We start from the raw sequence: 11,033 nt of genomic DNA, 5'->3' as shown, positions 1-11,033 counted from the left end.
ATCTGTATTTCTCATTAAAATGCATATCTGAATTTCTTTTAACATAACCAAATCTGTATTTTTCATTAAAATACAGATCTGAATCTTTTGAACAAAACCAAATCTGTATTTTTCATTAAAATACAGATCTGAACTTTTTTAACAAAACCAAATCTGTGTTTTTCATAAAAATTTACACTTTGATAAAAATTTGTTTTCTTTCCATTTATAAATATATAAACTAGATCAGAATTTTTTATAAAAAAAAATTCATTCTTTTCATCACAAAAACTCAAATCTAGATTTTTCACCAAGCAATCTCATCAATTTTTCATACAAAATAGGATTGCAGATCTAGGACTCTTAAATAGCGGATTAACCTTAGGTCTAGAATTTAACATGACATTTAGTTAATATCACACAAGGATGCTAAAATGATCATTTTAGAGTCTAGAAGATTGGACAGAATGGGTGCCTAACATCTTTCCATTCTATAACCTACCCCTCAAACTTTAAGTTTTAGGTTCGTAGAAATAATGTTTTATTTTATATTTTGGTAGATTATATTTGGGACCAAAGCTTTGTATTTTTACATAGATTGTATGTAGGACCAAAGCCTTGTAAAGTTCTTCTATCAAAATTGTATTCATTTATTCTATAAATGAAACTTGGAATTATTCAGTATGTACTTTACATAGTTTTTCTTATTTTTTGTAATAAAAAATAAGTGGCGACTCCACATTACTCCTAAAGAGAGGTGCCAATACCTTTCTCTTTTGATTGAGAGCTCCCCAAAAAAGTCCCAGTCTCTCACATCCATATTTTCTATGAATTTGTTTACTCTAATTTCTAGGATTAGGCCAACGAGGGCTTGGCTGAGTGGGTATGGCTTGGACGCTTCGTTCAACACACCTAAGTTCGAGTCTCGCTGCTCGCAGGCTTTCGTTGGTGGGTAAACTTAGTGGTGAGGTGTACTCACAAAATGTGAGGTAACTCTCACACAGAGGGTACAGAACGGGTACTGACTACAGACTCCCTAACCGAGGCCACTGGCTCCCTGCCCGGGGGTGTAATATGACCATAAAGACCCCTATTTTTTGCTTCTCAAAAAAAAAAAAAAAAATTCTAGGATTAGGTTAATTAACAGATTGATTGTTATATTTTCTTTTGTAAACATTGTCGTGGTATGTTTAATTTTAATTTATTTCCAAAATAAAATCTTTCCTTACATGTTTGATTTAAATTTATTTTTGATCTTCCATATCTAAATATATCTTATTTAATTTGAATTTTAAATATGTTTCCTTTTGTATTGTGATTTCTTTGTGGATTGTATTTAATGCAATAAGTGTTTGATTAGGATATAGGGCTCCTTTAATAATTTCTTTATTTAAACATGGGCCTATCAACACTAGTGGAAGCCATCTCATTCAACCGGGCATATTTGGATTTCTAACACCTTCCCATCTCATACCTTATCTCTAGAATCAAATTTTGGTGCATAGACCTCACTTTGAGTAAGGTTCAACTTGGTTCCTAAAGCTAAACTAAGTAGTGACTCCCAACCCACCGCCTTTTGGCCCACATGACTAAGGCGCACTCGCAAGGACAAATTGTGTCTAGGACAATGTGCTTAACCCCCACCCCCCCCCCCCCAAAAAAATCCAAAAAAAAAAAAACACATTGGAGCAACCCTTCTACCACAAAACCACCACCTTGGATTGTTTGTATGCACATTATGTCACGCTCTACACCATATGCATGATATTGTCCTCTTTGGGAGTGACACGAAGCCTCGTCCCTCAAGGTTTTGCTCTTCCCACGTGACACCAAGCCTCGTGGGAAAAGGCCTCATGCACATTAAGGGAAGGCACCCCTTATGAACCAGGCTCTGGACGCTTACTTGAGCGATGAGCTAGGATGACACGCATAAATTGAGAAATGGTATCAAAGCTAAGGACGGCTCTTCTTTAAGGGTGTGGGTGAGGCTTGGTGCCAAAAGTCTCACATCACTCAAGTTAGTGTCCAGGGCCTGGTTTATAAAGGGTCCCATCCCTTAATGTGCATGAGGCCTTTTCCCACGAGGCTTGGTGTCACGTGGGAAGAGCAAAATCTTGAGGGACAAGGCTTTGTGTCACTCCCATAGAGGACAATATCGTGCACATGGAGGCGGAGAGTGACATAATATGTTTGAGTTTACCTATTATGACATTTTTATTTATCATTTGTATAATTATTAATTATCCTTCTTTAATGCTTTTATTTTTTATTATTTGATAGTTACACATAACTTATCTAGATATAGATTACTAAGTCTATAAGTATGAGCTTAAAAATAAAAATAAAAAAGTCTATACGTATGATTAGACAATGCTCAAGGTATTGCAAGTTAGAATAAAAGAATAAGGAAACTATAGGTTCAGGAAATTCAAAACATGCTAGGTTCAACCGATCGAGACTGTGGTTCGAACAATTGAGACATGGATCAGCAAAATTTAATTAAAGCCCAGCAGCTTAATAAACCCATTAAGTGATTAGGGTTTCTGATCTAATTCTCCTAGTATTTAAAGGAAACCCTAAGACACATTTTAAAATAGTTTTTTTTAGAGAGAGATGAATGCTTCTTGTGCCTCCTATTGTAGATCTAGGGGTTCTATGCCTAAAACTCTCTAAAATCTTCTATTGGCAATATTCCTTGAAGAAACTTAAGATCCGGTGTTGTAGAAGTTGCTGCCACTACTAGTCATCAAAGGTGTTAGAGATTTAAACCTTCAAGTGTGGTCTTGGAGTTACGAATATGAGAGTTTGTGTTGATGATCAAAATCTTTGAGTGGAGTTCTCAAAATCACTAATTGGAGTGTTTGTGTGCAACAAATTAAGATAGAAGAGTCTGGGGATTTAGAGCTGCGTGTGGTCACATGAGTAAGTACTACAAGAGGTAGCATTAAATTTAGGGTCGAATCTATTGTAAAACTTCATTTCTATTAGCAAATTGTTGCCTTGAGGATTGTTTAAGTTAAATCATCTCTAGGTTTTTTACCTTGAAACTGGACTGTTTCATTGATTTTCCTAAGTCATCATATCGCTTATCTTCTTTACTTTTCCGCTATTTATGATATGATTGATATTTGTTTAACCTAGATCTATTTAATTGAACTAAGTAATAACTTAGCTTTAAATTAGGTTAAACAAACTATGTTTACAAGGGTCTAAATAAACAAACAACTTCATAAAAAGCAAGGTTGGTTTTAAGATTTCAAGTTTTAATACACCACATGCACCCCATGTACCAACACATTTAGGGTTTTACTAGTTTTCATATATGGGTATGTTGCAAAGAAAATTTTCTCATCTCACGCAATCCATTCAGGTAATATTATCAGTAAAACATATTATTTAGGGGTAATATATTGGACATATAAATATGTGGATTTTAACTTTTTTGTGTGTATATATATATTTATTAATGATGTACGAAATCATCAGTAAATTGATTGTCCACAAGCGCAATAACTAGAGGTACGTGAACAACAAACGGTGAAGAACCTATAGAGAGTACCGGTGAGGTGCCAACCAAAGACCCTCTGAAGGTTAAGTCAGTGACTGAATAATTTCCAATAACTCTAAAAGATTGAGAGTTAGGAAATTCTACATACCTTGAAGAAGAGGGGGTTTGGTGCTTATATAGTGGTATAGAGCTAACCAAGATCCCATGAATGTAGGCTCTTTCCTTATAGGGAGAGTATGGAGTTAGTGCTTCGAGATCTTCAAGTCTAACTTCCCATGTTTGGAGGAGACAAATATGTAAAAAGATTTTTGGGTGTGGTGTGCAAGTTCTTTCCATATAAAGATAATTGAGTGGAGGACGCGTAAACGAGGTGGAGCTAAGTATGGAGTCTCGCCTGTCAGAATGGAATCTTCTGTCACATGACGTAGTGTCAAACGAGTTAGTTTCTGACCATTGCTCAAGGAGATGAGTGGGATACCTAACAATACATATGTGGCTTGACAATCCTTTATTATTAAGCCAAGATGTTATGCTCCTTCGAGTGCCTGATGATGCCATTGGGTTTGACGATGCCAAATGTACCTAAAGACTATAGGGTGTTAGCCAAAATTTTGAGATGGTGAAAATATTCCCGCTCTCTCTCTCTCTCTCACACACACACACAAACACAAAACACATAAGGTTAAGATTTGATTACACCTAACATGACTCTCTATGATATCAAAATTCACAAGCTTTTATGGAATTATTTTTTTGAAAATCTAATGGTGGGATTACATATTTTAATTGCTCTTAATATACAAGAGAAATTTCATGTTAATTTAATGTTATTTAATACTTGATCTACAAACTCTTGCTACTGTACAAAAAAAAAATTTTGACAAATTTTTTGTATAATTTTTGAGTTAAAAAATTGATATTTAAACTTTTAGGACAAAATAAATATTAATATTTGATCATCCTGATGATTTGAAATTTTGGAGGGTATGAGGAGATAATGAAATCTTATAGTTGATTTTTTGAAATACTATTACAAGAAAATTTATGGAGGTCTAACACCACATAGTTACACATGATTCAATTGAAACAGTATATGAAATAATATATCGCTATTAATCAGTATTGAACATTTCATTCCCTTGGAAAAATTAAATAAATGCCCTCTGGTATAATATGTACAACTTTCGTAATGTGCGTTATAAGGCTAGCCAATTTTTTATTTATTTATTTATTTATTTTTATTTTTTTATACAAGATAAAAATTTTACTTTAGCCTAATTTAAGTGTATATGTGTGTGAAACTTTCTTCTGGAGACTTAAACTCTGGCTTTTGCCTCCCACACCCCACAAGCACTGATACTTGTGTAATGATCATCACACCAAGGTTGTGCGGTGGCAAGGCTAGCCAATTTTTAAGATACTATAAATATGTTGCTAAATTGAAATATATTCAAAGAGATAACATATATAGCCATTTTATACACTTTTTTAGTCCCTAAGTTTTATTCAAATTTGTTATATACTTCTTTTTTGAGAAAAAAATTGTTATATACTTTGACATATGTCTAATTCTTTTTTCTTTTTTTTTTTAAATCGCATTTATGCTATATTTTTCATTTTTTATTCCTTATGCCTATATCATTTTTTTTTTTTTTTGGTGGAACTCTAGTATGCTTATATCTACAGCAATATAAAATATAAAAAGAAATTTTTAAACATTTTTTAAGTTTAGCATATAAGCTTTTGATATCCAATTTTGACATCATCATTTGAATATTTATTTTCTAATTTAATCTTTTGAAGTGTAAAGAATTTTTTTTAAAAAAAACAATTATTATTGGTCGCCCTTTTTAATAAAATAGCTAAAAAAAATAAAAGAAATAATTATTAAATTAGATTTTATCTTCTTCAAAAAATAAAAATAAAAAAAATAAAACCTAATAAAATCAAACATATACAATTTCTTTAATTTTAAAAGGCATATTTTTTAAATAATCATCATATGTCGTCAACAAATACTTATATTATGATGCGTTGGTCTGGGCATGCGCATTGCACGTTGGATGATGCAACTAAAAATAAGCACAAAAAATAATATGACTAAAACATGAAAAACACGAGGGTGCTATGCCCATATTTAATAATTAAAAATCATGTATATAGTACTTTCTTGAAATTAAAAAGCATAAGGATACTATGCCCATATTTGATACTAAAAAAATCCTATATTCTTATTGTTATTATTATTTTATACTTCAAGAGTTATAACAGGACAGGAATTTGAATAGTGTATGTCTACTTTTTGAAAATATTAAGAATTATCAAAAGATATTAGTTGAACAATTAGGCCATTTTGTAGCGGTATTTTAAGTTAAGTAATGTGTTTGAGCATGGTGAGAAAGTGTAATTAAGTGTGTGTATGTGTTTAATAGTTAGTTTGTTTCTATATAAAAAAAAAAAAAAAAAAGTTGAACAATTAGAGTCGTGATAAATCGTAAAGGTGTAATCTGTACTAAAATTTATAGACATAAGTCAAAGAGTCATATAATTTATGGGGTTCTGTTGGTGAGTATAGAAGGACATTAGTCAAGGTTAAATTTTTTTATTAGTGTATATATATATATATATATATTTATTGATGGGAAACACAGAAAGTTAATTAAGCACTTTCAAAAGAAATTACATTATGTAGAAGAGCTTGTTCTAAGAAATAAAGATTCTCTTTCATCCAAGTAGTAAAATCAACTATGCCTTTGGCATGCTTAGCTAAAAGATGAGCTGACCTATTGCTATGTCAACATTAGCCTTGAAGCTGTTTACCGGAGGAGCAATCCAAGATTCCAAGAGGCCACAACTGCTTCTTGGGTTGACGTGGGCTGAGGTTCATCCACTGCAGCATTATACTCTTCCAAGTAATGTAGTATTGATTGATTTATTTTGGGGAGTTGCACAAAATTCATTTAAATAATTTGCATTTATTTATTAGCTATTATTACTTCCTAATATAGTGACATGCAGTTGATTATTCTTTAACTAGTGCAATTGAGTATCCATTAACATATTTAGCATTTGACAAGAGGTTATAGCTCAACTAAAACCTTTTCATATTTTAATGAAGATGTCTAAAGTTGAAATCTCTTTATTCCAACTATTGAATTATTAATATATATTATATGCGGTATTTATTTAAGTAAGTCAAAGACTCATGATTTGCAAGAGTCTAGACTCTAGACTAGAATTGACCTGGGGGACTCTCTTCAAGTATACTAGTCTCATCACGTGTTGCTCTTTTTTCTTTTTCTTTTTTGCCTAGTGTATGTGAGATTAGGAATTAAGGAAACTGGAAAATCTTAAAAAAAAAAAAAAAAAACAGAAAAATTAAATGAAAGAAAATAGTGAGTACTTGATAAAGTAAAAAAACAAAGTCTTGAGGGAAATATCAAAGTGGATTGAGAACCTTTTTTTTTTTTTTTTTTTTTTTTTTTTTTTTTTTTTGTGTGTGAGGGAAAACTATGCATAGAATAGAAGAGATAGTGAAAAATTTGTAATAAGAGGGTGTGAATAAGAAGAGACAAAAATAAAGGAAGATGAAGGAAAAGAGGAAGAATGATATTAATGTAGATGGTAGTGGAGAGATGAAAAGGTAAAGGAGGGAGAAAGATTGAAAAAGTAGTGGGGAGATGAAATGGTAAGAGAGAGAGAAAGGTTGGAGGAGTGTAAATATTAAAAAAATTAANCTAATTTAATTTTGGATAAGTTTGTTCGAAGACATGAATTAATAGGAGAGTGTTCTATTTTGTAAGCATTTTATGTGGAGTTAGAGATATATTTTTACTAGCTTGTTCTTGAGTTTTGTCCCTATTAAATGTTCTAGGAGTATTTTTAAACAAAATAAAAATGCAGTCTTAAGAATAAAATCCTCTTATAAATAGTATAGGTACACACGGATTATGTACTAAGTTTTAAAAATTAGGACACTGCCTATATGGAGTGCATTAGTGCACAAAACATGGGCCGTGTGCAATTCAACTTGTGCAACAATAAATAGGATTCAGATTCTCTAGATTTTCTATGATACTCTACCAAATAGATTTCTTTAAATCTTTTTTAAAAAAAAAAAGATTTCTTTAAATCTTAATCACTTTTTTATGATTTAAAGGTCTAAATTTTGCCGTGTCAACATTCCATTAACAGTACTCTTAAAATAATAAAATAATGTTACAAATAAAATAATTAAGATTATTATTAGTAGAATACTGATATGGCAAAATTTATATCATTAAATTATTAAAGAATGATTAAGATTTAAGAAAATTTATTTATTTATTTATTTATTTTAAGAGAAGTAAGGAAATTTATTTAGTGGAGTGCCCCTTAAGAAATTTAGAATATCTTAAGAGCCTCGATCTAGACTTTGTTGTTTCCTTGGTTATGGTGAAACTCAAAAAGGGTATCGGTGCTATGATCCTGTCTCTCATCGTCTTCGTGTTTCCCGTAATGTTGTCTTTTGGGAACACCACTTGTTTGTTGAACTCTCTCATTTTCGTTCTTCCCTTACTAACTCTTCTGTTTTAGAAATCTTTCCAGATGAGTCTCCTGTTCCTTCTACAGATACTCTTGATCCTCCTTTGGACTTCTCTATTCCATCTCCAGATATTTTTGATGATTCTCCTAGACAGGTTGTAGATGAACAGGTTGATGACGAGCTACCCCACCTTGAGCCCAGGTCCCCTGCTCCTGCTCGACCTGAAGATCCTCCACAAGACATTCCACCTCGCCACTCAACCCGGGTAAGATCCATTCCTGCACATTTACTTGACTATCATTGTTACACTGCCCTTGCTACACTCCATGAGCCTCAAACCTATCGTGAGGCCTCTACTGACCCTTTATGGCAGATTGCAATGAAAGAGGAAATTAATGCATTAACCAAAAACCATACTTGGGATCTGGTTACTCTCCCTCCTAGTCAGTCTGTGGTTGGTTGTAAGTGGATCTATAAGATCAAGACTCGCTCTGATGGGTCCATCGAGCGCTACAAGGCTCGTCTTGTTACAAAAGGTTTTACACAGGAATATGGGATTGATTATGAAGAGACTTTTGCTCCAGTTGCCCGTATCTCCTCTATTCGTGCCCTCTTAGCTGTTGCCGCTGCTAGTAAATGGGACATTTTTCAGATGGATGTTAAAAATGCCTTCCTTAATGGGGATCTGCATGAAGAAGTCTATATGCAACCTCCTCCTGGTCTTTCTGTTGAAACAAACGAGGTTTGTCGCCTTCGACGTGCACTTTATGGCCTTAAACAAGCTCCACGAGCTTGGTTTGCCAAGTTCAGCTCCACCATCTTTCGCTTGGGTTACACTGCCAGTCCTTATGATTCTGCCTTATTTCTTCGTCGCAATGATAAAGGCACCATTTTACTTCTCTTATATGTGGATGATATAATCATAACTGGTGATGACCTCAGTGGCATTCAAGAACTCAAGGATTTTCTTAGTCAGCAATTTGAGATGAAAGACCTTGGACATCTCAGCTATTTCTTGGGTCTTGAGATCACTCATTCCACAGATGGTCTTTATATTACTCAAGCCAAGTATGCATCTGACCTTTTATCTCGAGCTGAACTTACTGACAGCAAGACTGCTGACACTCCAGTTGAACTTAATGCGCATCTGACACCCTCGGGGGGGAAACCATTGTCTAATCCCTCTCTTTACAGACGATTGGTTGGCAGCCTAATTTATCTCATAGCTACTCGTCCAGACATTTCTTATGCTATTCATCAGGTGAGCCAGTACCTGTCTGCTCCACGATCGACTCACTATGCTGATGTTCTGCGCATTCTACGATACCTGAAGGGCACTCTCTTCCATGGCCTTTTCTACTCAGCTCAGTCTCCTCTTGTACTCTGTGCATTCTCTGATGCTGATTGGGCAGGAGATCCCACTGATCGCAGGTCCACTACAGGTTATTGCTTTCTCCTTGGTTCTTCTTTGATTTCTTGGCGAAGTAAGAAACAAACTTTCGTGGCTCGCTCCAGTACTGAAGCAGAATATCGTGTTCTTGCTGACACCACATCTGAGCTCCTTTGGTTACGATGACTTCTTAAGGATTTAGGTGTGTCCACATCCTCTGCTACTCCCCTTTATTGTGACAACCAGAGTGCCATTCATATTGCTCACAATGACGTCTTCCATGAACGGACTAAACACATTGAGATTGATTGTCATTTTATTCGTTCTCATCTTGTCTATGGTGCTCTCAAGCTTTTCTCTGTCTCCTCCAAAGATCAACTTGCAGATATCTTCACCAAGGCACTTCCTAAGGGACGCACTCGTGATTTGGTTGACAACCTCAAGCTGGTCTCACAACCACCTTGAGTTTGAGGGGGGTTATTAATGTATATTATGTTATGGGCTTTAGGTCCAGCTAGTTTACTTGTATAGCACACTTGTACTTGTACTACACTTTACTTGTACCGCACACATATGCCTCCTATATAAAGGCATCACATGTATATTTCTTGATTATGAAATACAATACTACGATTCAGTATTTCTAACATGTATGTCTACCTTTTGAAAATATTAAGAATTATCAAAAGATATTAGTTGAACAATTAGGCCATTTTGTAGCGGTATTTTGAGTTAAGTAATGTGTTTGAGCATGGTGAGAGAGTGTAATTAAGTGTGTGTATGTGTTTAATAGTTAGTTTATTTCTATAAAAAAAAAAAAAAGTTGAACAATTAGAGTCGTGATAAATCATAAAGGTGTAATCTGTACTAATATTTATAGACATAAGTCGAAGAGTCATATTATTTATAGGGTTTTGTTGGTGAGTATAGAAGGACATTAGTCAAGGTTAAATTTTTTATTTGTATATATATATATATATTGATAGGAAACACAGAAATTTAATTAAGCACTTTCGAAAGAAATTACATTATATAGAAGAGCTTGTTCTAAGAAACAAAGATTCTCTTCCATCCAAGTAGAAAAATCAACTATGCCTTTGGCATGCTTAGCTAAAAGATGAGCTGATCTATTGTTCTGTCGACATTAGTCTTGAAGCCATTTACCGGAGGAGGAATCCAAAATTCCAAGAGGCCACAACTGCTTCTTAGGTTGACGTGGGCTGAGGTTCATCCACTGCAGCATTATACTCTTCCAAGTAATGTAGTATTGATTGATTTATTTTGGGGAGTTGCACAAATAATTCATTTAAATAATTTGCATTTACTTATTAGCTATTATTACTTCCTAATACAGTGACATGCAGTTGATTATTCTTTAACTAGTGCAATTGAGTATCCATTAACATATTTAGCATTTGACAAGAGATTATAGCTCAACTAAAACCTTTTCATATTTTAATGAAGATGTCTAAAGTTGAAATCTCTTTATTCCAACTATTGAATTATTAATATATATTATACGCGGTATTTATTTAAGTAAGTCAAAGAGTCATGATTTGCAAGAGTCTAGACTCTAGACTAGAATTGACCTGGGGGACTCTCTTCAAGTATACTAGCCTCATCACATGCTG

The sequence above is a fragment of the Quercus suber genome, unplaced genomic scaffold, assembly GCF_002906115.3.
Source record: "Quercus suber isolate HL8 unplaced genomic scaffold, Cork oak 2.0 scaffold_471, whole genome shotgun sequence".
Classification (NCBI taxonomy): Eukaryota; Viridiplantae; Streptophyta; class Magnoliopsida; order Fagales; family Fagaceae; genus Quercus; species Quercus suber.
Note: the sequence above shows the minus strand (reverse complement) of the source record.